Below are 23736 nucleotides of genomic sequence, written 5' to 3'. Positions count from 1 at the left end.
GTGAATAAATAAATTAATGAAAAAAATGAAAAAAACTTGAGCCAGAACTAAGTCCAGTGGCCACAAAACAACATCAATAACAATAACAAACTCCACAGGATTCAGAGCAGGCTGGGGGAGGCTTATATAAACTGCCAGTGCTAGCTCCAACACCTAGCTTTCCTTTGCTAGGCTTTCCCTGTTCAACACCATCCTCAGGACTGAGACCCTTCTTTCGCCACCTATCGGAAAGGAACAGCAAATGTTTCAATATTAAAGGGCGACAACAGGGTCACATTGCTCCAACTCTGTACTTAGGGAAACTTTAAGGCCGACTTAGCAAAGTCTCCCCTTGCACAGGTTTGTATCCAGCGTCCCAAATGACTGAAAGCAAGATGCTGCTTTTCTTGATCTGAAGAAAAAAGACTCGAAGACTAAAAAAAAAAAAAAAAAAAAAAAAAAAAAAAAAAAAAAAGGAGAGACTTTGGGGGAAATGCAAAACTATAGCCCTTGGCTGTGGAGTGGCGGAGATGACATCATCGCTTCTGCAGGAGTGCTGGGGGTGGGGCAGTGGAGTGGGAGCCTGCTCTGTTCTTGCTGCTGCCAAGGCTGCTGAGCTCACATTAGGGGAGAGTCTGGATAAATAGGGTTCCACAATGGCCATGGACCACGGCGCTCTGAGCTGCCGGGCCCAAGACTGGAGCTTCCCATGCGGGTCGGTGCTGAATGCAGGCGCTGCTGGCGCTGGTGTGCCCAGGGAGCATCTACAGCCAAAGCCCCAGAACTCCCCAACAGTGCGGACTGGAGCTCCAGCAGGAAAGCTCACTCCACTGGCCCTAGATAGAGATAAAGAGAGCAGCAGGGCTGGAAGTAAAAGGTCCTCCCAGCAGGGACTGCAGCCCAGGAGGACAGTGCCATGATCTTCTCCGCCATGGTGGCTTCATGCCTGTGGCTGTGCCTGGCTCTGGGAGCACAGGGAGAGCCATGCAAGGCTGTGTGCATCCCCATGTGCAGGCACAAGCCCTGGAAGGTCACCCGGATGCCCAACCACCTGCACCACAGCACTCAGGAGAACGCCATCCTTGCTATCTAGCAGTATGAGGAGCTAGTGTACCTGAACTGCAGCTCCGTGCTGCACTTCTTCCTTTGTGCCATGTACACACCCAACTGTACCCTGGAGATCCTGCAGGATCCCACCGAGCCCTGCAAGTCTGTGTGCCAGCGAGCATGTGACGACTGCAAGCCCCTCATGAAGATGTATAACCACAGCTGGCCAGAGAGCCTGGCCTGCGGTGAGCTGCCGGCCTATGACCCTGGAGTGTGCATCTCTCCCAAGGCAATTGTCGCTGACCTTCCGGAAGTTGTAAAGTGGATAGACATCACACAAGATATGGTGGTGCAAGAAAGGTCCTTTGATGTGGACTGTAAACGTCTGAGCCCTGATCAGTGCAAGTGCAAGAAGGTAAAGCCAACCTTGGCAACAAACCTGAGCAAAAAGTACAGCTATGCTATTCATGCCAAAATAAAAGCCGTCCAGAGGAGTGGTTGCAATGGGGTCACAACTGTGGTAGATGTGAAAGAGATCTTCAAGTCCTCCTCACCTATATCCCTCGAATGCAAGTCCTTCTCATCACTAATTCCTCCTGCCAGTGTCCACACATCCTGCCCCATCAAGATGTCCTAATGATGTGTTATGAGTGGCATTCAAGAATGATGCTTCTTGAAAATTGTTTAGTTGAGAAATGGGGAGATCAACTCAGTAGAAGGTCCATACAGTGGGAAGAGAGACTTCGGGAACAGCAGAGAACAATTCAGGACAAGCAGCAAACAGCCAGCTGCCCTAGTCACAGTAAACCCCCAAAGCCAAAGGGAGGGTCACCTGCTCCCAAACCTGCCAGTCCTAAGAAGAACATCAAAGTGAGAAGTGACCCCAAAAGTCAAACCCGAAGAAAGGTGCAAGCTAATTACTTTCCAAGATGGAGCCACCCTTGAAGGAGAAGGTGGTGCTGCCTGGAACAGCCTACAGAACGCCACCCACCACTTGCCTTAAGGACTCTCTGGGGTTCTCTTTATAGACACATCTTGCAGCATTTCTCTTAGTGATGGCTTCAGTGTTTCACATTAAGTCACAGAGCCCTGTTATTTGTTGGTCTCCTGGTATGGAAAGTAGAAGAGGGAAAGTTGGGGAAGGGCGCCTGCATTCAGTGCTCTGTGTGCATACTGTGTGACCTTCAGTTTTGGGAATTTGACCTATAATGTATGTACATTGTAAAGTTCACATGCTATGTCAAACAAAACTTTTTTGACAAAAATATTGAATATCATTTAACTTCTGTTAGGATGTTAGTGATATATTAAATGTTATTGAAAACATGTTTTTGACAAAGGCAGGAGGAATGGTACTTAAAAGATCTTCATGTGTGTGGTCCGTAGGAAGGTTTTTCAGATGAGTGTGGCTTTGAAAAGTTTAGAGCTATGGGATGTGGGAAATGGTGATGTGTGTTTGTCAGACTTTCAATTCTGTCTTTACCTAGAAACTTTGAAAAGAAAGCTAAGAATGACAAGTAAAGAGGGGCAGACTGTCAAGGTCTATGTTATTGTCATCTGGCTACCACACCATCCGGGAGATGCTCCTCACCAGTTACCCAGGGGCCGCCCCACAAACGGTATTCTTTCTTCCTCTATGACTAAAGCAATAAAGAGCCATCTTGGATAATAATAAAACAGAAGAAGAAGAAGTCGGGAAACTGCCTTTTTTAGGCCTGTTCTTTTCTTTTCCTCCTTTCACCCAAGTTTTACTCCCAGCAATAAGTGTTATGGGGAGACATCGGGTCCGTCTGTTGGTGGCACTAGGGGCAGGCTGGTGGCACCGCAACACCCCTTCCCCCATCTTGCCTACAAGTTGCATGACCTGCATTGGAAGCCACGGGGTGCAGTGGGGCAGGGAGAATCCTTTCAGATCCTGGATGCTGTTGAATTCAATGTATTTTCCTCCCTTGCCTGCCCTTCCCAAGCTAGGGGAGGAGAGAGCTGCCTTCTTCTGCATGAGAATGCTTAGGGTGTCTGCCTGCTGGGACTCCCCTAATCCTTTCTTCTCCTTTCTCACAGCAAAATCTCAGGTTTTCTCAGGAAAAAGCTCACATTTCGCATATTTACATTTGCATTTTATTTTTAAAACAATCCTATCAAGGCAAAAATCTGTGTGGGGGGACATACTTCTCTCCCAACCAGGTCTAAACTTGCCTGGAAGGCTGCACCTGTTTTGAGCCCCTACAAGGAAGGGTGTTTGTGGGGGATGGAAAGAGGAAGTTCTGTGGCCCCCAAATCATTGGGAGAGAGCAGTCTGCCCGCCCCCTCACCAGGCTGCCAGCTCGGCGCACCCGAGGGCTGAGCCCAAGAAGCTGGCCTCAAAGGTGCTGGTGCAGTGCTTGTCAAAAAATGCCCTTCAAGTCTCAATTTCCTGGCCGGCCATTTCTTTAGCTTGCAAGGCTTGCCCTGGGTCACCTTGGTTCTCCAGAGCAGTCCCACAGGTGCTCCTTCCCTCTCTCTCTCCCTTTCTACTCCCTGCTTGCCCAAGGCTGAACCCAAAACGCACCGCCAAGAAGGAGCAATAGACTTGGGGGCACTCAATGCACCCCGTCCCGCAGTCCCCTCCCAAGCCGAGCTCGGCTCCTGGACTCTTGATTACCCAGATGAGTGTCATTCAGATCTAGGTCTGCAGGTCTGCGGGCCTGCATCCCTGGCTGCCTCGCTGGGGTTCCTGTGTGCTCCTGTTCCCTGTCACTGTCTGCGAGCCCGAGCCCCTCACCCAGGCTGGGGAGCACCCCAGTCACCTCAGCCACACTCATTTCGCTTCCTCCTGTGGAGGAGTTTGCAGCAAAACCGGGCAGCACCAGGCCAGGAAGTGGAAGGGAGAGAGCAATTCGCATCGCTCAGCCAGCTTGCCAACTCTCCCTTGCCGAGGCCGACCCTCTGAATCCCAACTGCAACTTTTCCTTTCCCTCTGGTTTTCCCCTCAACTGCAGCGAGCAGGTGGGCAGCGGCTGTGGGTGGCAGAACAGCGAAAGCCAAGAGCTGGCGAGTGGGTGGGTGGGTGGGGAAGCGGGAGGGAGAGGAAGGGCGGAGAGAGAGGGGTGAGGAGAGGGGAGGGTGGGTGAGATTCTGCTCTCCTGCCACTCCCAGCCCATGCGGGGGGGGGGGGTCGGGGGGGGGGAGGTGGGAGGGAGGAGGCCGCGAGGAGGAAAGGGAGGAGGCAGGGGAGGAGGGAGGGGAGGAGGGAGGGAGGGAGCCAAGGAAGATGCTCCAATAATCTGCGTGTTTCCTAAGGCTTGGAGCAGTTGTACATTTCTGCAGGCGCATAGCTAGCCATTTAAGGCGGCTGCTGCAGCTCTGACTGCATCTTCCTTCTCTTCTTCCTCCAGCTCCGTGCCTGTGCACATGAGTGTGTGCGACTGTGTGTTGCAGGTTGTCCATTTTAGTTCTGCCCAGGAGGTGGGACTTGGTGACTTTAGCACCATCTTTTTTCTTTTTATTATTATTATTTTTGCTTCCCCACCGTCTGTTGCTGCAACTCTGCAAAGCCTCGGACTCGGAGTAGGAGGGCTTGCCTCCTTTTCAGAGCTCCTGGACCCCGCAAGCAGGTGAGCTCCAACCTGGCCACCACACCTGGCAGAACACGCCACAAGAGGGACCCAAGGCTCCCACCCAGTGGGGCAGCAGTTGAGGTGGCCGGGATGGTTTCCTGTGCTGAAGGATTTTGCATCTGATCATTAGGCATTTCAAAGAGAGGCCCCCGTTCCCCCCTCCCTCGCTGTCTTTGTTTCCTTACCCCCCACCCTGTTCTCCCCACTCCCCACTCCCCCCACCCCACCTCTCTCTCTCTCTCTCTCTCTCTCTCCTCCTCCTCCTCCTCCTCCTCCTCCTCCTCCTCCTCCTCCTCCTCCTCCTCTTTTTTAGAACTAGAAATCAGAGGTGGATGTCTCTCTTCGCCAGCCAAGTGTAGTTTCTGGCGGATTTCCTCGCTTGGAAGAGTCTGCCTGGACCGTGTGGGCTCCCTGCTGTCTTGCCCTGCAGGTTGTGTCTGCAGCAAGACTGAGATCAATTGCTGGCTGCCAGAGGATGAGAACCTCTTCCCTCTCCTGGAAGGGCAGGATTCAGGGAACAGCAATGGGAACGCCAGCATCAATGTCATGGACATCTCAAGGAATATCACTTCCATGGAAGTCAGGTGGCCGCTGCCCAGCCCGCCCCGCCCGGCCCCAGCTCTGCATCTCCCTCTTGCCCCCACCCCCACCCCCCTCCCTTGAACCAGCCCTGTGCTCCCCAGCTCGCCTCTGTTCGCAGCCCACCCAGTGCATCAGGCTCGCCCTGGCTAGGGAGATGCTGCAGAGCTGTGTGTTCCAGGTGACTCCAGCCCCAGCCAGGTGCAATCCGATGATGCTGGGGAACCTGGGGCCCAGCTCCTTTCCCCGCCCCCACCCTCTCCAGGCTCTTTTCCAGGGTGCGAATTGGTTTCTTTGCCCCCCACTAAAGAGCAACAGTTTGGCTAGGCTCAAGTGGAATAAAGTGAAGGCTGCTCGGTTTCCTGACTGGTGGTGGCAGATAGAGGCCAGCAGAGGCAATGCTTGCCTGAGGAGACAAGGTGACAGATAGGGACTGCGTGGGAACCAACCCAGATTTCTTGTTTTTAACTGTTTCCTTTTGGAGGCAGCAAAACATGCCAATAAGTAACCAAGTTGGATGCTGGCTTTTCCCTAGGAGACTTTGGACCTGTTCAGGCCATCATGGACACCTACCTCTTTGCTTTTCCTACCCCCAACCCTGCCTCCTTCTCCAACCCCATTGTGTGCATTTCTGAGACGTCCCCCACCTCTTTCCCACCCTCATCTGCATCTGGGCGCCTACAGACCCTTTCCTGGCTTGGACTTCCATAACTACCCAGGATAATTCCGAATCAGGCTGTTGGAGGGAGAAGAGAGAAGAGGGCCTGGCTTCGGGGAAGGGATTTCTTTCACAATTCTGCGGTTCTGTTTTTGTTTTTTGTTTTGTTTTGTTTCTTTGTCTTCTTTTTTTTTTTTTCACAAAAATTGAACTCTGCGTGGTGTTTGGCTGGTTTTCCCCGTCTGAGTAGGACCTGGTGTAGAGGCCTGCTCCTTTCTTCTAGTGTTTCTTTGGTAGGGACCTGGCCAGAGGCCTGTGAAGGAGCAAAAGGAAGAGCTTGGGCACCAGGAGTCTGCTTGGCTTTCTCTCAGTCTGCAGCCAGGTGACCACACCCCTCTGACTCTGCCCTGGGGAAAGAGGAGGGTGTGGATAGCCTGGGATGTTCAGAGGGAAGCTCATTGGTTTTTGCCCCTGTGCTCTCATCCCTTGGGAGCCCCAGGACCGGGTAGGATGGTGGCCAGGCTCCCAGGGAGACATTTAGGGTAGCTCTTTGCCTTGGGGACAGACTAGAGCAAGAAGGAACCCAGTGTGCTGTGGTCACTGCCCTCTCAGAATCCCCCTCCCTCTCTCTCTCCTTTACTCCTCCAGTCATTGCCTCAAGACTAGGAAGCCTGAAGGAATTGCAGCCAGGCTCTCTCCAAAGCCCACCAGCTCTCTTGGTTTAAGGCAGACGGCTTGTGTTCTTGCAGCTTACCCTTTGAGGGAGATGGACAGCCCTGGAAGGTATCCCTGACTCCTGGAGACAAGCCTATCCCATATCTTAGCTCTGCCTTTCTCTCCTGACCACCTCTAGGCTGGTCAAGGATGACTAGATAGACAGCCAGGGCGCAAGGGGAGGGAAGAGGAGGACAAGGGAAGAGCCCCTACACACTTGCAGGCCAGCGTCTGTCCTGAGAGCAAGGCCTGGAAGCATATTGTCTCAGGGAAGCTTGGACTTGGATCTGGGGGCCCCTGGGTTGTAGGCATGGATGTAAAGAGCTTAGTGGCCTGTACTCTGGAGCTGGGCATGGAGATTTTCAGGTGATTTGATTGGATGTGCCAAGGGTTGGAGAGTTTGGGGGTCAGTGAGCTGTGTGTCTGCCTTGGTCTCTGCTCCAAGGATGTGTATATCCCTGGGAACACTCAGGGAGGCAGGATTGGTCACAATCAGATAGGTTCTTCATGGTCATGAAGAAGTGTCACACCTCTCAAAATGAGGTTTGGGGAAGAGATTCTATAAGGAAGAGTAGGATTAGTTGTTCCTGGAGACACTGGTGGGAGGAGGGGACACAGTTGGCCTCTTGTTCCTTTCAGGCTAGGAGGATTCCAGGAGAGGGCCTGTGGTGATCTAAACAGGGAGATTTCAAGTCCCTCACCAGGGATTAGACTCTAGCAGGCCATCAGGACTCTCTCCTAAACCCATCTAACATCAAAGAGTAAGTGGTGGGAAAGGTCAGAGGTCAGGGGTTGGATGAACCTTCCTCACCCCATCTTCCCCCCAATGTCCTGTTATGCCTGTGTCTGGTACTGGCTAAACTGAAGGAAGGGCTCAGACTCCCATTCCAGAGGGAAGGAGTCTCATGGAGGGAGAGGAATCCTGTTCATCCAGGGAAGAACATGCCCTTGTCCCTGTCTTTCCCTTTAAGAAATGGAAGAATAAGGGGGGAAAGTGGCTTTCCCAAGCCTACTTTCTGATCCTAGCACTGAATTCTGGTCTGCCCAACACATACCTCAGGTCCCCAACCCAAGGTCTGCTGGAAGAGGTGGGGCCTAAAGAAAGAGGAACACAGGGCAGGGGAGGGTCCAGCCCTGGTGTGGCCTGGAAAAGTATCCTTCAGATTTATGTTTCTAGAGATACAGGCTAGGAGGGGGCATTGCCTGTCAGCCTGGAGCTCTGGGTGATGGGGTGCCGCTAAACAGATTATTAGCATGGAGAGATGGCATCTTCTCAGGCTCTTCTAAAGTAGCTGTCCTCTGAGAGTGAACTCTCTGTGCTGAGCTTTTAGACAAACAAGATTTTGTTTTCTTGTGGCTCTAATTCTTGTGGTATCATTTGGAGTGGTGGCTGTGCCCATCCAGAGCTATGGGTAGAAGAGACTCTACCTGCTTGGCTACCTTGTTAATACAAGGAGGAAATCAGCAGCAAGGCATCAGGGCAGAAGGGTAGACCTCATCTCCATCTGGTCATAGCCTAGCTTCTCCAAAGAGTCCTTCCTGCCTTCTGTTCCCTTTCTCTTCAGAAGGACAGTCTCTTTTGCTACTGTAGCTCTTAATACACCATAAACTTATGGTCCATATGCAGCCACACCCAACTAGATTCTGACATCACAAACGCAGGAGGGTGGTGGCCAAAATGGTATGTTGTCTAGGCTGCCTCCTTAGGCCAGGCCTACAGGGTTGTGTTGGCTTGGGATCATATATCCTTTGAATGGTTGAAAGAAGATGGATATAGAGACTGTGGCACTGCTGGGTCAGATGTTCTTGAGATGGCTTGTCTGTGCTAGCAAAGACCATGTACTCTGGACTGGAGCACTGAGCCGCCATTTGTATATCAGTCTGAACTGCCTCAAGGTTCCAGGTGTCTGGTGGGTTTTTAGTTTCCTTTATTTACCCTTTCCCTCAAAGACACTCTGCAGACTGAACCGGTCATCTGGGCGAGGAGGGGCTCTGCTCTCTAGGCTTCTCTATTTTAAAGAGTGGGGTGGGTGACCCAGCCTTGACAAAGGCCAGTGAGAGCTAGAATCCTAGCTAACATATGAACCAGGGTATAAAGGCTTTGCAGCAAAGAATTCAGAGCCCCAGGATTGGGGTTAAGCCTTGAAAGGAGCCTTGGATGCTCCATTTGGAAGGTAACAGACTCTGGATAGGGTTATTTCCAGGATGAAAGCTGGGCAGTGGACTTCGTTGGTGGTAAGATTTTATACTGAGTCCAGGTTGTGGTTGTATGTTAGTATCTTCCATGACCCAGAATCTTCAGCCTCAGTATACGTGGCAGGCTGAGCTTCCCTTTGGGGGCCAAGGACATCAGCGCTGAGGCTACCTGGGAACTGAGACCATGATAGTTTGGGTAAATCCAGTAGAGCCCTGGCTACAGCTTTGAGAGTACTTGTATGGTGGGTCCAGGAGGGTTGATCTGAATCTGGGAGATTCCTTAGGGTCCTGCAGGGTTCCAGCTACTCTCTGTGTCCTGCCTTGAAACCCTAATCTTTGCCTTGCCCGACCATGCCAGCTGACCCTTCCAGTATGGAAAGGATGGTGGCCCCCAACTCCAGATGAATCTTGAGTACCTGGTATATGATTATCCTTGGCCCTTTCTGCCTATGGCCCTTAGCAGTGTTGTGACATTTTCTCTGTGACCTGGAGTCCCCATCTCAGGTTCTCCATTGCGAGGCTCTTGCAGGGCTCATGTGCCTTGGGGGGGGGGGTCACAGTGGCAGACTAGGAATAAGAAAGGAACAGGATACAGTGAGTTATATCCTGGCTTTCCCCCACCTCTCTTGAGTTGTTCTAGAGGGCTGCAGACCCTTTGAACCTGTACATCTATGAATCCAGGCCCTGGGTCAGAGTGTCCCTTTCAACCTGGACGTCTGCCCTCTCAGAACCAGAAAACATCCCCCAGGAGGGTTAGCTTCTTTTAAGGGTCTCCCTTGTGGAATTAGAATGACCCTGTGATCCCATGATACCACTAAGAGTAGGGCACAGGTGAGTCCACCCTGGCTGTGGGAATCTTCCTTCCCCAGGTCTAGAAATGTCAGATAAACCAGAACTTGGCGGAATTTGTGACATAGGACACAATTTTTCATTAACTGCCTGGACCAAATGTGTGGACTTCTAGATTGTTTTTAGGGTCCTTAGCCTTTCCTTAGAAGTTGGGCAACTGACTCTATGACCCTCATTCCTAGCCCTGAGCTCAGGCCTAGAAGAGATGTCTTGCTAAGGTGTTCTCCATTTGCTGGAGGGAGGCAGCTCCCACTGTGTATGGGAAAAATTAGAACATCTATTGCAAATTATTCTTGCTGCCTACAACAGGAGAGATTTAATATTTACTGTATGGATTAGAGATATCCAAGCATATGGTAATTTAATAAATATGAGTGTTTTGGGTTTGTGAGATATATTTTTTATTGCTAAATCATGCATAAGCATAACAACATGGTGCCCTTGTTTCAAGTGGTGGAGCACTGCATTTGGAGGGGACTGGATAGGAGAGGTGACTTTGGAATCTGTTCTCCTACTTATTACTCAGTTCTTTGCTGAAGGCATTTGTTAACTGGTATGGATACATGGGATATAAGATGGGACCAGGCTGAGTAGGACCAGGAGTGGTTCCTTTCTCTATCACAGGTTTCAATGCTGGTCATATCTCCCAGGAGCCATGCTGTCACTCAAATGGCACCTTCAACAGTGGATGCATCATCAAGAGTTGCCCACAGGCATTTGTATCACAAGTCCCAGTTGCTCAGGTGTTTTTTGTCCGAGAACTATTTGAGTTATATAAGCAGAGCTGATTATTCCCATTTTATAGATTCATTAAACAAAAACAAGAGCAGAACTGGAGTCTTAGGTAACTAGGTACTGGGAGTGGCCTCCTGCAAGACCCTGCCTCCTCTTTGGGGGAACTTTGCCAAAGGCAGAGTCTCCTCCATTCCTGTGTCTTCCTCTGGGGCAATGTTTACAAATTCAGGGTCCCCAGAGGCAGCAATCCTGTGAAGGCTGGCAGCCCCAGGGCTCCTTGGAGCCTGCAGCCCTCTCCAGTTACAAAGAAACTCAGAGGGCTCTGCTGAGCTATTTACATGGATGGCTGGGGGAAAGGGGCACTCAGCAGGACTGGGAGTCCTTCTCCCTGGCCTCCACTCCTGTCTCTGCTGCCTCTGCCTGGCTTGTACAGCCACAAAGGGTCATCTGGTTTAGGGTGGTTGAAGACTCAGGATTCTAATTCCAAGCATTAGACTTGGAGCTTTGGGCAATTTCTGTTTCCCACTGTTCTTCCCAGCAGGGCTTCTCTCTAGCTGCAGACAAATCCTTTTGCTCTCATGGGCCTTAAGTTTCTTATCTGTAAGACAAGAGAACTAACATAGGAGTGTCCCTCGGCATAGCCTGGCGAAGAGAAAACCGTCCACATGTGAGCACTGCTACTAAGAGCAGCTCTTACTGAGAGCTCAGTAACTGATCACAGTATCAAGTATTAGATAACTGATTATAGGAAGGACTAGAGAGATGATCATAGTTATCATTTATTCAACACTTACTGTATCCCAGAATACTGCTCCAACCCTGTCAATTAAATGTACACCAGTTCTGTTTACAGATGCGAAAATTGGGTCTAAGAAGGACCATGATTTCATACAGTTTGACTTTTGAATATTAAGGTAACTGTCTATATCCTTCCGTATGCTGTGGATACATAAATGTAATTATGTGCCTAGATATACAGGCACACATAGGTGAATATATTACTATTGATACATTAATAATAAAATAAGAGGCTGGACATGAAATCAGGGAGGTTCTCAAGGCTGTATTTCACACCCTTCTAGTTCCATGGGTGAAAACTACTCTGGCTGGCAGTGCAGGGAAGGCTGGCAGGATGCTCATGAGGATAGTGTTTGCAGAACAACCAAGCCTCAGCCAGACCTCTAATGGAGAGGGAGGCTTTGGTGGGAGGCTTTGGTTTCTCCCCCCAATCTGTTCCCAAAGTACTGGCCTTCTTGGAGGCTGTGTCCCACCCTTTTGCCAGGCACCCTTAGCTTTCCCACATTGACAGGGGAGGAGAGGGCTGGGTAACTTCTCTTAGAGCTTTAGGGTATCAGACCTGTCTTAAGAGAGGGTGTGTGGTGGGGAATCTAAAGAGCTGGTCAGCTAGAGTTGGCAGCCGAGGTTGGAAGTCGCATCCCTGGGTGGGGAGTCCTAGGTGTTCCTGGGCCTCCATTTTGCTGTCTCTGTGAATCGGTAGTCTTCACTGCCTGCGTCCCCTTCCTCTTCCTACACTTGTTGTGCCTCTTGCTCGTAGCTGCATCATCTCTCTCCTGTAGCGAAAAGCCATGAGCATGAGAGATGACAATCATTGTTCCCCCATGGAGAAAGCTCTCCTTCTCCCCCTTCTCTCTGCCTTTCCACTGAGGCAGCCCCTTCCACCTCTACCAAACATCTTCCTCATTCTCTCTTTCTTTTTTATGAAACACCCAAGGCCTGTCAGGCACAGTCGGGTCTAGTAGTCATGAGATCTTTTAATAATTAAATAACCTTAAATGCCATATTTGGTGGATCTCTGACACTTTTGAAAACCATCTATCTACATACAGCATGCCGAATTTGTTAAAACTGAACAGTCTTAACTTACCTGGGACCCCTGAGTAAACCAAGGGGAGATGGAATCGCTGCAAAATGCATGAGAAACTTTATTAAAAATACTAGCATGCTAGGGTCACTCTGTATATGAAGAGTGAGTGACCCCCACCATCCACACTGAGGACTTTGTATACAGACCCCAGGGCAGACTCCATTAGGCACAATGTGAGTGGTAGAACAGTAATATCCTTAAACAGATCGGTCCACTAGGGGATGAGGTAAATGGCCAATGGTCAGTCCGGTCAGTCCTTTGGAATGCATCCTCACTCCCAGGTCTCTCCTTCCCCTTTGTGGTCTGAGGAATGCAACCCAGCCCCTGACCCTTTTTAAGTTTCTGAGTTAACTCTTTCAAATTGTTAAACATTGATTATTTTTAACTATTTACTATGTGAATAACCTTATCAGAGCTGCCCTCTTGGTATGTTGTTCTGTTATATATAACCTGATAAACAATATTTAGTTCTATAAAGATATTTGCATGGAATATGCAAGGTGCACAGATCAGTTAAGGATGAATTTTTGCTTCCTGTTTGAGCAGGTAAAAGACAACTGTCTTTTTTATGAGCTGGTTTGATCAATAACCAAATGGTAATATATCTGCATGCCATATCAAAAGATGATTTTTGATGGTTTCCTGGACCAAAGAGTTTCTCACAGCAGTCATATCCATTGAAGAAGGCAGTATGGCCCAATGACTGCAGTGGATCAAATAGTGCCCCCCCACCCCCCACAGTTCATGCTCATGTGGATTCCTTTGCAAACAGTGCCTTTGCAGATGTAGGGTCTTGACATGAGGTTGTGCAGTGCTGCTGAGACAGGTCCCAACCCCATGACTGGAGTCCTCATTAAGGCCATTTGAAGACTCAGATGTGTCCATAGGATGTTTGAGCAGAGAGACTGGAGTGAGACATCTACAAGTCAGAGTATGGGAAGGGTGGACAGAAACCACAAGGAGATGCTGGAGGCAAGGGAAGGCTTCTCTGCAATACTCTGAGGGAACAAAACCCTCCTCACACTTCAGATCCAGACTCCTTCAGAACTGTGAGATGCACTCTGGTGACCCAGCTTATGACACATCACACGGCAGCCTCAGGAGCCCGTGCAGGATTCTAGGGACATGGATGGTTGGCCATGGATACATAGCCTTATTTCCATCCCCATGGAGATGAGTGGCCTTAGGGGATGCTCACCGATCCCTTCAAGTCTTGTTTTCATCTCTGACACAGAAGTATTTTCTTACATGGCTGTGTGAGCAGAGTGTTAAGAATTCCAAAATACAGGGCTGGAGAGATGGCTCAGTGGTTAAGAGCACTGACTGCTCTTCCAAAGGTCCTGAGTTAAGTTCCCAGCAACTGCATGGTGGCTCACAATCATCTGTAATGGGGTCTGATGCCCTCTTCTCTGTGTCTGAAGACAGAAACAGTGTACTCACATACATAAAATAAATAAATCTTTAAAAAAAGAAAATAATTTCAAAATAGGGACTGGAGAGATGGCTCAGAGGTTAAGAGCACTGACTGCTCTTCCAGAGGTCCTGAGTCAATTCCCAGCAACCACATGGGGACTCACAACCATCTATAAGGATATCTGATCCCTCTTCTTGTGTGTCTGAAGTTAGCTACAGTGTACTCACATTAAAAAAAAATAAATATTATTTAAAAAAGAATGTCAAAATAATGATAATGGAGCACATAAGGAAGTGTTAGGGACCTTCTGGGGGAGGAATCCATCCCAGTATCTGGACACATATGCCAACAGTGCTGAGGCTGAGATGTCCTGCTCCTTGAGTTGACTCTCTTCTAGTTTTGGTTTTGTGCATGTCCAGCTGGAAATCAGTGCCCCAAATTTTTATCTGATGAGAGTCACATTTACTTAGGTCTTGGATTTTTATCATATTTTTAACCCATGATCATATTGTGTTATTGTCAAAGGAATTTTTGAAGATGTGATTAAAAATAATAGTGACTTGACATTGACATAATCAAAAGAGAGGCCATGTGATTGGGCTCAATCTCACTACATTCCTCTAAAAGCAGAGTGTTCTTTATGGCTGGTGACAGATGGAGAGAGGTCAGAGAAATTTGAAGCATGGGACTGTTTAGAGTGCCCTTGCTGACTTTGAAGATGATGAGCTGCAAAGAAGGCCTTGAGAGAAGGCTTTTCATGCTGAGTGTGAGCTCTGATCAACAGTCAACAAGGCTTCTGCCCTATAGCTGCATGAAAAAGTTCACTCACTGTCTACAACCAGAAACAATTTAGAATGGGCTTTCTCCCCAGCCCTCCCATACTGGCACTGGGTTTCAGATTTTAAGTCGAGAACCCACTCATCTGTATGGACTTCTGACCCACAGAACCATAAGATGATACAGTGCTCTTTTAAACCCTTTTTCTTCTAGTAATTCTCTGGCTAAAATTAGCAAATTAATATAGCCCATTGAAGTGTCAGCTATTAACTCCTTAAGTGTTTCGTAACTAGGAACTCTGGAAGTGGATGATTCCAAACATGAAAATAAATGAGTGTATGTGAGGTATCTATCTAGTGGTAGAGGAAAATGACTTGGCTTAGAGGATATGGTTAGCATGCCTTTCTGACAGTTTCAGGAGAGATGTGATGCCTCCTATACATAAAAAAAAAAAGCAAGGGACTTTTTTTTTTAAAAAAAGTTGTGATCACTGTTGAAATTTTAAAAGATCATCTTTACCCTTCTCTTCTCTCTTTATGTTTTAAGTTTTAGGAATTCTCTAGAAAAATGCAGAGAGATGTCAATAAAAAAATTGTACTGAGCTACCTAATAACCCTCTAAGTGACAAAACACTACACTAGAAGCTGAGTAAACTCAATCTGAAATTCATATTTTAATAGGGGCATCTGAACATGTTGACTCTATCAACCAATAGGGAAATAAAACATGCATTGTGGGCTGAAGTTACCTTGGACAATAACCATTCTGCTAATATTCAAGAATATTTAGAAAACAGCTGTGATAATATAGGATGGTATATTCATTCACAATTTAAGTGAGTCTGTCTTCAGGCAAGAACAACAATACTATTATCTTTGTGGTCTGAGGCAATACTACAAGGGGAAAGAGCAGAAGGTAGAGAGAAGAGAAGAGATCATGGGGTAGGAATCTTGAAAACATGGCCATGAGGGCTGGCCAGTTGGAGTAAGAGCAGCCTAGATGAATATGACAAATCATATTGTGGGATTATTGGCAGGGAGGTCAACATAACAGCAGAGAGGGTAGATATCTGCCCAGCTCTAGTGCTCACTAAGCCTTTTTATTAATATGAAAATTTTAGGTCTCTCATCTAGGAATTGAATGATCAAAGGAGTTGTAGAAACCTTCAGCTGAGGAGCTCCAGGGACTACTGTCACGGAGAACCACTTGAGTAGTGGCTCTGAGGCTCCTGACACCTCATAAACTGCCACATAGCCGTCTGTGGATTAGGGGGGAAATCAGTGGTGCTGGTCAGCCTAATACACATCCTCACCCATGGGATTTGCTGTTCCCAAAGTTCTGTTGGCTGCCACCATCGCCCCCCCCCCACCCAAACCCACTGGCAGGTTCCTTGAGTCAGCCCTCACTTACCATCCTACTCACAATCCAAGTTCTGTGTTAGGAGGTTTGGTGGCAGCTCTGGCCACAACCACTACACAGGAAGTTAGGATGCAGGCAAGGACTCCTGTGAAGCTCATAGCTGGTGGTGGCATCCTGAAGCACCAGATGTGGGCATGCTCCCCATCCTGAAAGGCTCCAGGACAAGTGGGAGTGCTGCTCTTTGTAAGTCTGTGGGAGGAGAGCAGAACTTTACTGGGGTGAGAAATGGGGTGTGAGCAAAGGGGAAACCATGTGGCCTCACACCTGTACCTGAACCCCAAGCCACCCCACCTGCTCTGGTCCCTCTCTCCAATGCTGCTACAGAGCTTCCAGCACTCAAGTGGATTCTCCCTAAGTTTTATTTTGTGCTTTGACTCCAAACTCTGGTAAAAGTAAGGCAAATTTCATTATGTTTTAGGTCCATTTTATACTTAAACACTCTCAGTAGTTTTTCTAGGATGCTTTTGCAGTGCTTAAGCAGGCCTTGAGAGACTACCAGAAGAATGTTTCATTGTATTCTTTTCCCAGTCCACAGGAGTAGCTTTCCTGCCAAGAATAAACAAGTCCTAACTCTGCAGACACCTACACAACTAGGTAGGACTCTATTACTGAACTGTGCTTTCAGCTTCACTAAAATTATGTCAAAGAACAGGAACAAGTGTAGAGCGAGGGGGTGGGGGAGACACCTGTTCTCTCAGAAGCCAGAATCCCCAGCAAGCTGCCTCAGGCACAGCTAGGGAAGATGGAGCAGGCTGCAGTCTATGGGCACCAGTGTTCCATTCCTGTGCACAGCCAGTCAACAGTTCCTCACACATAAACACAAACAACCCCCCACCCAGAGAAAAAAGAAAAAATATCATCTTAACAAGGAATGAACACTAATCTCAATATGAGCAGAAGAGTCCAGAGTAGCTACAACTGAGCTGGGACCTCCAGAGATGACACAGACCAAGGGTAAATCTGAGGAGAGAGAGGCCCTAAGAGCTACCTGGCTAAGGTCACATTGACATTGGCAACCCCACTGCCAGGCTGGAAAGCAGCAGGGCACAAAGACTGGGAAGGACCGGTCCTTGCAGGCTTCAGCATGTGCACCAGGCTCTCCTTCCTGCCCTTCCTGACTGAGGTAGGAAAGTTCCCAGGCCTCCCAGGGTTGTTCTTAGCTCCCTTTCACTTTTTGGCTGAGGTCAAAGTCCCTGGACCCTGTGATCAGCACCCAAGGCAAAGTTGTCCCAGGGCGATCCTTCAGGAACTGAGGTAGCTGAAGTCAATAATAGGTCTCAAGCCCCTGTTCTGAGTCCACTTGGTTTCTCAGTCATTATCCTGTGAGTCAGGTGAAGATCAGAGAATGGTCTAAGGTGGTGCTAAGCTGCCAGAGCCACTCTAGTCTGAACTCTCTGAGAATTCTCTAAAGTTACTCCCTCCACCCCGCGCCCCAATTTTTGGTTTCACTGGCCTTGAGAGAGCATTCAGCCCATGAGTGGGGATTGGCCAGGCACAGGTGGAGAGGAGGCCCTCTTGTTTGCTTCTTAGCCCTAAGCAGGCTAAACTACTAGCTAGAAAAAAGGGGCTTCTTAATGGTTTGGGGTGATAGAGATTGGCCCAGAGCCAAAAGGGTATAAAAAACAATCAATTCTGAGACTGCATACCTCAAATCCAATGCAATCTATTCTTTTGGGGGGAGGGTTTTAGAAAATTTTAGATTACTTTAATCCCTGCCAGGATTAAATTCAAGTCATCAGACTTGGTGACAAGTGCCTAATTTACCAGCTGAACCATCTTGTCAGCTCCTCCAACAGTTTTGAAATTTAAAAATAATACAGAAATGATTAAAAAAATTCAATTTTTCCTCCCAACCCCTGCTCCCACAATGATGACTTTGAAACTAATCATTTATTAATAGATTCCTAGGCTGTAAGCTTTAGTTCATTTCCTTACTAACTCATACCTTATGTAACCCAATCAAACTATTCTCTCTACCACATAGTTACTTACCAGTCCTCAGCCTCGTGTGTCCAAGCCTGGTGCTAACCTTCTTTATTCTATCCTGAGTTCAGCCACCTGCTGGCTTATGTACATCTCCTCAAGCTCTGCTCAGATCTCATGCTTTGGGCCTCCACAGTGTTCCCTGGCGAATCTCCCTTTATCGTGAACATCTACCTGCTGGTTAGTTACCACTCCTTCTGTCCCTGACTGCTTCTTACTTACTGTCTTCCTTCAGCATCTCTCCCAGTGTGTCTCTCGAATCTCGAATTGTCTCAGTATTTCCCAGAATCCTCTCTTCTCCTGCCTGTGCCCCACCTCCAATTTCCTACCTCAGCTCATTGGCCATAGGCTTTTTTATTGCCAGGTGATGCTTATAAGAGATTCTCTCTCTCTCTCTCTCTCTCTCTCTCTCTCTCTCTCTCTCTCTCTCTCTCTCTCTCTTTTAAATATTTTTTTTTTATTTTCTACATTCTTTATTTACATTCCAAATGATTTCCCCTTTCCCGGATCCCCCCTCCCCATATGTCCCATAAACCTTCTTCTCTCCATCCATTCTCCAATCACCTCCCTCCTTTTTCTCCTTATATTCCCCTCCAATGCTAGATCAATCCTTTCCAGGATCAGGACCCTCTCCATACTTCTTCATGGGAGTCATTTGTTATGTGATTTGTGCCTTGGGTATTCAGGGTTTCTGGGCTAACCTTACTTGGAACTTAAATAAAAATGAAAAAAACTAAAGAAATTATTCAAGAAACATGGATTCCTTGTGCAGTTTAATCAAAGGCACAAGCTATGAAATATAGTCTACACTACTTGTGAGGCCTATATTGTGCTATAATTTCATTCTAATCCCTGTGGATTTTGAAAACAATAATTATTAAATGCACATTTGTGTTCCAGCTACAGAAGTCACACATGGATTTGGAGGTTCCCTAGTGGGGAAAGGCCAAGAAAACCTGCAGTGTAAAAGATAAATCACAAAATGGCCTGCATGAGATTTTTAGTTTTCTCATTAAGCAGCAGCAAACTCTGCTTCTGAGCAAGACACTGACTTTGCTTATTGCAATCAAAGCTTAGTTAGGTGAAAGCAGAGATTGAGAGCAAAATCATCTGAATATGAGAAAGAAATCAGAAGCCTGTAGAGCAGTTCATAGTCTAGATGTCAGCAGTGTGATGAACAGTGAAGAGGGGAGGCAGCTAGGTAAAAAGATGACTTAGTGCCATCCTTACCTCAGCAGATGAGCACATCTGTGGAACATGGTGTGCAGTTACTGATCTAGCAAATGTGTTTTCACCACCTTATCTCCATGTGATGCGTTAGCTTCAGAGGTCAGGTTTTTCCCTCTTTTCTCTTGTGCTTAGGCTGTTTCCCCTTACCTCCATTAATTTGGAGAATGCAAAAATTGTAACAAAGGCAAAAACACAAAAATGAATGTAGAAAGCAAGGAGACCAAGGTAACTTTCTTAGGATCCCTGAGAGCTTCGGGCTTCCTAAAATGGAATCAGTTTGAAGGTCTTGCTCCATTGTTCGTCTCCTGTCCATGAAATGAATGATCAGGTGTTCTAAAGTGCTTTTGAGCAATCACCTACCCACCCTCCCACCTGCCTCCCACCCTGCCCCCCCTTTTTTAAAGTACTGTTTTTCTAGCAAAGAGCAAAATATTTGGAGTTGATGGGTAAAGATCTCTGTCTTTGGAAAGTGTTCAAAGGCATTTTGTACAAGCTGATTGTAGATCAGCCCCTTCTGGCATTTTGTCTTGAATATTTCCTTCCTCACACCTCATATACTGTCCCAGAAGGCGATAGATTTCCATATGGTCTTGGGTGGCACCAACTTGATGTCTATGAAAAAGTGGAAGATGGAGGTCTACCCAGAACAGAGTGTTCCTGTCCTGGTTCTTTTGATCTCACAGATGTCACTGTTCTGAAAGAAGCTAACCTGTCCTTCCTTTATCTCTGCTCTCTGAAACTGAAGAATGTGGCTCTGCCGGTGCTTTGTCTGCCTTCTTACTCGTTGATACTCTGACTACTGAAATAATGTTTACTCCATTTCTAAACTGATCCACCTCAAACACTTTTGATTTGGTGGCTTATACCATTTGCCAGCTACAAAGCACTAACTTCTCAAATAAGAGTCTTTATAGTTAATGCACATAGTCCTAATAGTTAATAATCATGTAATTAAGATAACTGAGTATCATAGTCTGAACTGGGACACTCTACATAGCCCTGAATGTGCAGGAATTCACTATGTAGACTAGGCTGGCCTCAAACTCACAGAGTTATACGTGCCTCTACTGGATTAAAGGCACACCTGGCTCTCCTCTCCTCACCTCCCTTCCTCTCCCCTCCCCTCCCTTCCCTTCTCTCCTCTCCCCTCCCTTTCTCTCCCCTCCCCTCCCGTCTCTCTTTCTTTGAAATGCTTTTTGTCCAGTAAAACATGGATGTCATATGGATGTCAGAAACCATCTATATTTGATTACAAACACTAAAGAATTTACAAGCCCAAAATAGATAAGGACTAGTAAAGTCACACTAGCCTATCATTTATCATTTGGGTTTTATACTAGTTATTGAATAATTAGAATTCCAAAGTTTTGACAGATATGCTGCTTTTAAATTTTGGTAGATTTATTTGTTTGTTTTTTAAACTCCTAACTTAAATAAAAGAAAACTTACAGGCTAGCCGAATTCTATAGAATTAATTTGTTTGTATGGAAAAAATTAGATCTCATTACATACTTAATAATGCATTTTGCTGGAATAATATAGTTACATGAAATTATAAAAGTAAGTGGAATATGGATATTATGGATAAAACATTTTCAGAATAAAGAATAATCTCTTAAGTTTCAAACTGCCTTAGCTGCCTCTACGTCTAAAGAATTATATATATATATATATATATATATATATATATATATGTGTGTGTGTGTGTGTGTGTGTGTGTGTGTGTGTGTGTGTGTATACATATATGTATATACATCACACTCATGTGTGATGATTTGGACACTGAAGCTAATAGAAAAGAAAGTGGGGAAGACCCTTGAGGACATTGGTACAGGGGGAAAGTTCCTGAACAGAACACCAATAGTGTATGCTCTAAGATCAAAAATTGACAAATGGGACCTCATAAAATCACAAAGTTTCTGTAAGGCAAAGGACACCATCAAAAGTACAAATAGGCAACCAACAAATTGGGAAAAGATCTTCACCAACTATACATCAGATAGAGGGCTAATATCCAATTTATACAAAGAACTCAAGAAGTTAGACCACAGAAAGCCAAATAACCCTATTAAAAATTTGGTACAGAGCTAAACAAAGAATTTTCACCCAAAGAACTTCGGATGGCTGAGAAGCATCTTAAAAGATGCTCAACTTCATTAGTCATTAGGGAAATGCAAATCAAAACAACCCTGAGATTTCACCTTACACCAGTCAGAATGGCTAAGATTAAAAATTCAGGAGACAGCAGGTATTGGCAAGGATGTGGAGAAAGAGAAACACTCTTCCACTGCTGGTGGGGTTGCAAATTGGAGCTACCCGAGTTGGAGCTCCAGGTGTGTGTCTAGAGTAGACTCACTTCATGACTATCTTAGTTACTGCAACAAATTGAAAAAGGACATATAGGTGGGAAAAATTCTCATTTGCAAAATGTTTTTGATCTAGTTTAAAATTAGGACTGTCTGCCATCTACTGTATTACATAGATCAGTTTGTGTATCTTTTGTCCTGGAGCCACCTGCTTAAATCAGCCTCCTGTTCTGGTAAATCTAAAAGGATTCAAAGAAGCAGGGGTTGGCTTCCTATGAAGAAATGCTTTTGCTGACTGGGTCTGACAAATAGAAAAGTAGGAAGAGGTAGCCTTCAGGAATCTCTTTCCATTTTATGAAGACTAGTGTTGGGGAACTGAAGTATAAATACAATCAAGAGAAAGCAATGGTGACCTAGACAGAGACTTTACCATCTGATGGTTTGAAATATTTGGTGGGCTCACAGTTTTAATGGGTTTGTCTTAGACAGTTCTCCCATGAAAGTGTTGGTTAATAATTTACCCTTCCTGAGAGGCAGAGGCCGCAATAATAGGTTGTGAGCAGGAACTCTGAGGCCTGTCATCTGCTGGAGTTCATCTTGCTGGCTAGAGCCATGAACCCTGTTGGTTGCCACAGGGTACCAAGCCTCTGAACATTGACAAAGAAAAGCTTCAGAGAGCTCAATAATGCAGAGATGTTTGGAGTGATTTACTTGAAGCGGTATCTAAAGTAATGGGTTACTACTGTAGCTACCCATCTGCTCTGCATCAAAAAGAATGTAACTCTACATCTTTTGAAAAAGTTTATTTTGAAGTAGGGTGGAACTGTGTATGGAGGGAACAGAGTGTGGCAGGCTGATAAATTATTGCTACAGAATATTTATGAAACTTCGGGAGAAAGGACAAACTGCGCTTGTTGATTGATACCTGGAATATGTTTTTATTGTCTAACAAAATATTGGATGCAGCTGTATCTATAAGACTTAGCTGCTGTGCGTGTGATCGTCAGTGGGAGCCGCCAGAGCGTGTTACCCCTTACCATACACTGTTTTGATAGGATAGTAAGCTCAGCTCTGCTGTAGGCTTCAGTACAATTTATGTGAATTGTATTTCCCTGTTTAGTCATTGAATCATATTGCGATATGAGCATGGTAAGTTTTGTAATTTGCTTTCCTGTGTGAAGAGTACTTTTCTTCTACTGAAGGTTCATTGCTGCATACTTTTTTTTTAAGTTAGGCATTATGTCATTACAAAGATTTACAGTTATTTAATAATGATTTATTGTAGTTATTTATTCTGCCAGCTGTGTCACATTTTCGGTGGAATTTGTAAATCAAATTTATATCGAAATTTACCAGGACATGCATTTCAGGATTTAAAAAAATATACTTTAAAATCTTTTTGAAGTGGGTAGTTTCATGCTAACTTAACAACCGTTGTTAATGTTCAGCCTCTGCCATGTCTTTCCCACAACCACTGCAAAGAGGACCCTGTTAAGTCTGTTAAAATAGTTTCTGGTTTATCCTCTTTATTTTCAGACTATTAGTGTCATGTTGTATTTGATCTGGGATGTTCACACGACATTAAGGAACGTGGAAACATCTTGACATAAGGCTCTCTGCAGTATCATAAGTTTTAATCACTACTAAAGTGCTCATCCAGGATCTAACTGAGAGCATATTTAGGAGGTTGTGGAATCCCCTTCCTTTGCTCAGAGCTCACTGGCTATAGCCATGAAGGCTGCATTGTGTTTTGGTTAATTGGGCAACTCACACTTTTTCTGTTACTTTGTTATATACAAACGCCAAGTTGTGTTTTATTTTTTTCTTTTTAAGGCTGCGTTTACTTGACACCATGTCTTTTGTTGTTGTCAGAACAGAATCAGAATCTAAATGCAATCTAAATACTTGATTTCCAAGAGTGCATGAGAATGTTAGTTCTAAGATTAAAACACTAAGTTTTATGTACAACCTCATGAAACCTCTTTTGATTAATTGGCTGGCCCGAAAACACATTGATGGCATTGTTCAAATGTTTTGATATGGTAATAACTCTCTTAATGCTCCTTAAAGTTTCAGTCACCAATTAATTATACTTAAAGATGGAGGTTTTGGTTCAAGAGGGAAGTGAAAACATTAAAAGTATTCCAGACTCAAATTTTTTTCTAATGGTGTATATTTCTTTATCATGCTCGGCACTAGTAAATCAGAATGAATTCAAGAAAGAAACAAAGGCATCCCAAACAGCTTCCCACCTGAAGGTAACCCTTTGTCACACAGCTTCATTTGGACTACAGATAGCAGGGGAACAATGACTTGTAAATTCGTTTCTTTTTTGTTTGTTTGTTTTCATATAATTTTTATTGGATATT

General features: G+C 46.0%; 1 pseudogene; it reads left to right on the top strand.

The window, feature by feature from the left end:
* Positions 1-895: 895 nt before the first annotated feature.
* Positions 896-1971, top strand: LOC127697731 (secreted frizzled-related protein 4-like; annotated as a pseudogene).
* Positions 1972-23736: the final 21765 nt, after the last annotated feature.

This window comes from Apodemus sylvaticus, chromosome 12, assembly GCF_947179515.1.
Source record: "Apodemus sylvaticus chromosome 12, mApoSyl1.1, whole genome shotgun sequence".
Lineage (NCBI taxonomy): Eukaryota > Metazoa > Chordata > Mammalia > Rodentia > Muridae > Apodemus > Apodemus sylvaticus.
The sequence above is the reverse complement of the archived record's forward strand: the minus strand, read 5'-3'. Positions and strand labels throughout refer to the sequence as shown.